This window comes from Eschscholzia californica, unplaced genomic scaffold, assembly GCF_041429995.1.
Source record: "Eschscholzia californica isolate CP2 unplaced genomic scaffold, dmEscCali1.0.p SCAF_3, whole genome shotgun sequence".
Taxonomy (NCBI): domain Eukaryota; kingdom Viridiplantae; phylum Streptophyta; class Magnoliopsida; order Ranunculales; family Papaveraceae; genus Eschscholzia; species Eschscholzia californica.
The window spans coordinates 29,148,268-29,153,612 of NW_028238420.1; the positions used below are offsets into that span (position 1 = coordinate 29,148,268).

At 37.3% G+C, this 5,345-nt stretch overlaps 1 long non-coding RNA gene and 1 pseudogene across 2 annotated transcripts; both read right to left on the reverse strand.

The window, feature by feature from the left end:
- Positions 1-462: 462 nt before the first annotated feature.
- On the reverse strand, positions 463-1,445 carry LOC147549390 (uncharacterized). The gene is made up of 4 exons (XR_015238626.1): positions 1,185-1,445; positions 881-1,092; positions 666-755; positions 463-574 (listed from the first exon to the last, which is right to left on the reverse strand). It is a non-coding gene; the product is annotated as an uncharacterized LOC147549390 (long non-coding RNA).
- A 113-nt stretch (positions 1,446-1,558) lies between these two features.
- Positions 1,559-4,765, reverse strand: LOC147549391 (uncharacterized; annotated as a pseudogene). Its single transcript, XR_015238625.1, has 3 exons — positions 2,887-4,765; positions 2,549-2,821; positions 1,559-2,453 (listed from the first exon to the last, which is right to left on the reverse strand). The product of XR_015238625.1 is annotated as an uncharacterized LOC147549391 (transcript).
- Between the last annotated feature and the right edge of the window lie 580 nt (positions 4,766-5,345).

Below are 5,345 nucleotides of genomic sequence, written 5' to 3' on the forward strand. Positions count from 1 at the left end.
AAAAAGTTGGTTGTCGTTGTTGCTGCAAGAGTGTCATCAATGCAGCAATATCTCTATCTCGTCTCTCTACCATTTCAGCTTGTCTCTCTGCCATTTCAGCTTGTCTCTCTATCATTTCACGAATTGCAGTTTGACCTTCCTTTAGTTGATCAACTTCCTTTCTGAGCTGGTTATTTTCATTTTGAAGATTTGAAATGACACCCGAGTTTGGCTTTTTAAAACCTGCTTCCTTTGGTGATGTAAAGGGCATGAGTCGGATTCTCCCACGTGTCTCAGGTGGCATCTGGCTCCCGAAAACATCATTTGGACCAGGGGTGTCGACAAACTCGCATCCTGAGGTGTTCTCACTTCGTCGTTAATCTAGGACGCTGTCACACTTTTCCTGTTAATATTATACACACTCGATAAGATTGACAAAAACCACATGATATGAAATAAAAACAGTAATTAAGTTTCATTAAAACTTTACGGAAAATATTCATGCTTCCTCGGTAACCCAAGTTCCATCACTTTTTAATCTAGTCTTCTTCCAAACTTGAAGTCGACTAGCCTCAGTGCCATATTTCTTTTCAAGCTGCAATATACAAAGTAAATGAAAATTATCACTTTAGTACAAAAGTAATTGAATTGACACAAAAAAACGTAAATGAAACTGAAAATGTTACATCATGGTATTGTTGAGCCATAGATACACGCCCTCCACAGTACGGGTACATATTCTTAGCCTTATTCACCCTGTTGGTCTCTGCTACCTTCTGTATTTCGAAAAAAAAAATTTGTTAGTACGGGTACATATTCTTAGCCTTATTCATCCTGTTGGTCTCTACTACCTTCTGTATTTCTTTTCAAGCTGCAATATACAAAGTAAACTGAATATAACCTGTACTGTGTCCTTGCTCCAATAGTCGACTACTCAAACCATTGAGTAGCGGCAACACCTAGAGGGACACATGATTTGCACTGTTTTATATTTGGAAAGTAAGGTGTAAAATATTTACGCTTCACTTTTGCTTTCCAGGTTCTCCATCTCTAATTAAGTTGCTTCTTAATCCATTTCATGACAATTTCATGTTCGGGGAAAGCAAAGTACACCTTCAATAAAAAAACATTAGTAAAATAATTTTATAAGAAGTAATAAATAAGAAAAAAATACTATTCATAAAAAAACCGAATGAAATATTTACCGGTAAGTCTTTAATTGTTGCATCGATGGAGGCAGACTCTATTTCCCCCCAATCTGGTACAGTCAATGGGAAACGAACCGTATCTCTCGAAAATGATGATATATACTTCGCTAAGTGCGCGCCATTCAGCCCTATAGGTATAAACTTACTGTTCAATTCGACTGTGTACTTATCGCCTTGATTAAGTTTTTTTAAGAAACTTAATTTATCTTCTCCTCTCCCTTTTTTAGAATGTTGGCTCGTGGTTTCTCTGTTAGACATCTGCAAAATTTAAAGGATACAAAACGTAAACCCACATATTCAACTCAATAGATCGAAAGTTACAGTCTAAAATCCAAAACTAATACATATATTCATTAATTTAGCTCGAACAATGAAGGAAATGAAGCATAAATTTATTGATTGATTCTTCAAAAAAGTGTACATAATCTAATGAAATTCTTCATAAAAGACAATTCCTAAGAACCCTAAATAAAAACTCCTCATCTTCTCCTTCTCCGTTCTCGCATTTTTCGACGAACCTTTGGATCTTTTAACTTTCTACATCAGATGTTACTCCATTCACATTTGTGTTAACATATTCAATTTCAACATTACTAGCATTGTGACTTGTAGAGTTAAGCTCGAAATCTAATGAAGTGATACCCATGTCGTAAACATCTCTAGGTCTTTTATTCATAACAACATGCCAATCAGGTTCAGTTGGGTCTTGAACATAAAAAACTTGTCTCGCTTGAGATGGCAACACATAAGGCTCATCTCTTTGAGTTGGCATAATATGAGTGAAATTGACAAGTGTAAAACCTAAGTCATGAATCTTTAACCCTCTTCCTCTCTTTGACCCCTTGACAACATCAACCCATTCACACTTGAATATTACAAATTCACAACCTGGTCCATATGTAACCTCGAGTATATCGGTGACACGTCCATAATATGTCAATACTGCATCAACAGGATTTGAATCTCTTGCACTTGAGCTAATAGGTTGATTTGCATCGATCGCAACACCTATTTTGCGTTATAGCACCCCTCTCTCTTGCTACAGTCTTGAAATTGTATCCATTAATTGTATATCCACTCAACTTTACAGCACGCGGGAGTATACCATTGACAAAGTTGTCAAGTCTTTCAGGATACAGTTGGTTATAATTTTTACGCTCTTCTAAATGCTTCTTAAACCAAATACCATACTCTTCCATGTGTTTTCTTTGAATTGAAAGAGGATCCGTTTTACGATGATGAAGCTTCAACTCCCTTTTGTGATCGCTGCGAAGAAATGGAATAGTTCATCATCTCTAGCACTATACTTAGAAAGACTATCATAAATAAAGTCATGCATAGATAATTAAAATCATACTTACTCTACATAAGCAGAGGTATCATTGTAGTTTGTGAGTATATAATGATGTATCTTATTACGTTCAGCAACATCCAGGTTCTCAATAGTTCGAATAGCTCCTATCAGATCGTTGTCTGTATACCGAGGCGGTACGTTAGAGCGTGTGTCAACGTCATTCATATATCTCGTCATAAAAGTGACGGACTCATCAGCAATATATCCTTCGGCAATAGAACCCTCTGGTTGTGCTTTATTATGAACGTATTTCTTTAAAGAAACCTAATCGCGCAAGTATCTCATTAGACAAGTAAGCGTACGTGTAACTATAAAATAAATGACTAAAATAAGAAGATAAAATACCTTTCAACGGGATACATCCTTCGACATTGAACTGGTCCGCCTACTTTTGCCTCTGATGCTAGATGGATGGCTAAGTGAACCATTATGTCAAAGAAACTAGGTGGAAATATCCTTTCTAAGTTGCACATAATAACTGGAATGTTATCTTCCAATCGCTCGTAATCTTCAACAATACCTACCTTTGAACACAACTCACGAAAGAACGTGCTAAACTCTATTAGTATAGAGCACACATTTTTGGTAAAATCTTTCGAATTGCCAAAGGTAACAATTGTTGCATGATGACATGAGAATCGTGACTCTTCAAGCCTATTATCTTTCGTTGTTTGAGATCAATACGACTAGAAATATTGGATGAATAACTGTCCGGACTCTTGAGGTTCTTCAAAACATTGAGAAACAACTCTTTACGTTCTTTGTCCGTAGAATAACATGTGGCTGGAAGGACGCATGTACGAGATCCCTCCTCTTGTTGTGGCCAAAGTTCTTCTCTAATACCCATATCTTTCAGATCCAGTCTTGCCTTTTTATTATCTTTCGTTTTTCCCTCAAAATCCATAATGGTGCCGAGAATACTGTCGCAGATATTCTTTTCAATATGCATAACATCCAAATTGTGTTTAAGTAAATTATATTTCCAATACGGCAATTCATAAAAAATGCTCAGTTTTCTCCAGTTACTGGGCATTTTTATGAGCTCACCATCTCTTCTTCTTTTTTTAGGAGCACGCGAAGTCTTCTCCAGTTCCTTACCAAATTCATGTAGTATGTCTTTCAGCTTTTGCAAGATATCTGGGCCCAAAGGAGGATTCGGAGCTAATCTGTCTTCAGTTTTTCCATTAAACTCTTTCTTATTTTTACGGAATCTATGCGTTACAGGTAAGAAATGCCTGTGCCCCATATAGACCTCCTTCTTCCAATTGCGCAACCTAAGATGATCTGTCTCCTCTCCACATGTTGAACATGCCAATTTACCTTTCGTGGACCACCCAGATAGCATAGCAAGACCAGGATAATCACTAATGGTCCATAACAAACTTGCATGCATTCTGAATGTTTCTTTCCTAGACGCATCGTACGTGTCTATCCCTTCTTCCCACAATTCCTTCAGTTCATCAACCAAAGGCCTCAAGTACACGTCAATATTATTTCCAGGACTTTTAGGTCCAGGAATAAGCATAGACAGTATCATATAAGGTTGTTTCATTCACAACCACGGTGGTATATTACAAGGAATAAGTACCACTGGCCATGTGCTGTGTGAAATATTCATTGCTCCGAAGGGATTAAAACCATCACTTGCCAAACCCAATCTTACATTTCTCGAGTCTGCAGCGAATGTAGGATATCTGATATCAAAATCTTTCGAAGCTTTAGAATCTGCTGGATATCTTAATATCCCATCTTCGCTACGTTTCTCATCGTGCCATCTCATTTCTGTTGCAGTTTCCGGTACCATGTACAACCGTTGTAATCTCGCCTTCAAAGGAAAGTAACGAAGAATCTTTGCAGGTGTTTTTTTATTCTTATACCTAGACTCGCCACACCTAGGACATTATTCTAGCTCCGAATTTTCTTTGTAATATAAAATGCAGTCGTTCGGGCATGCGTGAATTTTGATGTAGTCTAATCCCAAATCTGAGATGATTTTCTTGCACTGAGTAAAATTATTGGGAAGATTACAACCGTCGGGAAGAGTTTCACGCAGTAAGTTAAGCATTGATTCAAAAGATGCGTTACTCCAACCTCCCATTATTTTGATATTCTAGAATTTTATGACAAAAGACACCACACTCATCTTATCGCAACCCGAGTATAAAGGGTTCTTCAACTGTTGTACCAACCTTTCAAGGTCTTCGTTATCAACCTCGTTTGTCTCACCCTCTACATCTACTCCAGAGTCGTCATGAACCCCATAAACGTCTCGCACCAACCTTTCAAGGTCGTCGTTAAAGACTTCTTCGTTTGCCACCTCTACCAGTGCAGGTATAGGATTCGGTGTTGTCGGTCTAGCTTCTCCATGCAAAAACCAGGTTCCGTAATGTTTCGCCATCCCATAGTAATACAAATGCTCCATAAAATTTTGTCTAACTCCGTATCTAGAGTTATTACAATTACCACACAGACACTTTATTTGATCACCTCCCAAAACAGGTCCGCGGGCAAATGCAAAATCCAAAAACGCCTCTACACCATCCGCAAACTTCTTTGAACGTCGATCATCCTCAATTTGCCAAGATTTGTCCATGAATTCAAACTATCATCCGCCAAATCCAGAATATTTAAAATGCTTCTAGGTGTATATGGACATCAAACGAATAACTTTAATTGTTTCCCAAATCAAATATCAATCACAGCTAAAGATACAACATGATTCTATTTATATTTTGAAGTTTAAAAAGAATAGAATCAATAAGTTTTTTTACTTACCAGAAGATCATATTGTCAAACAACGCAAG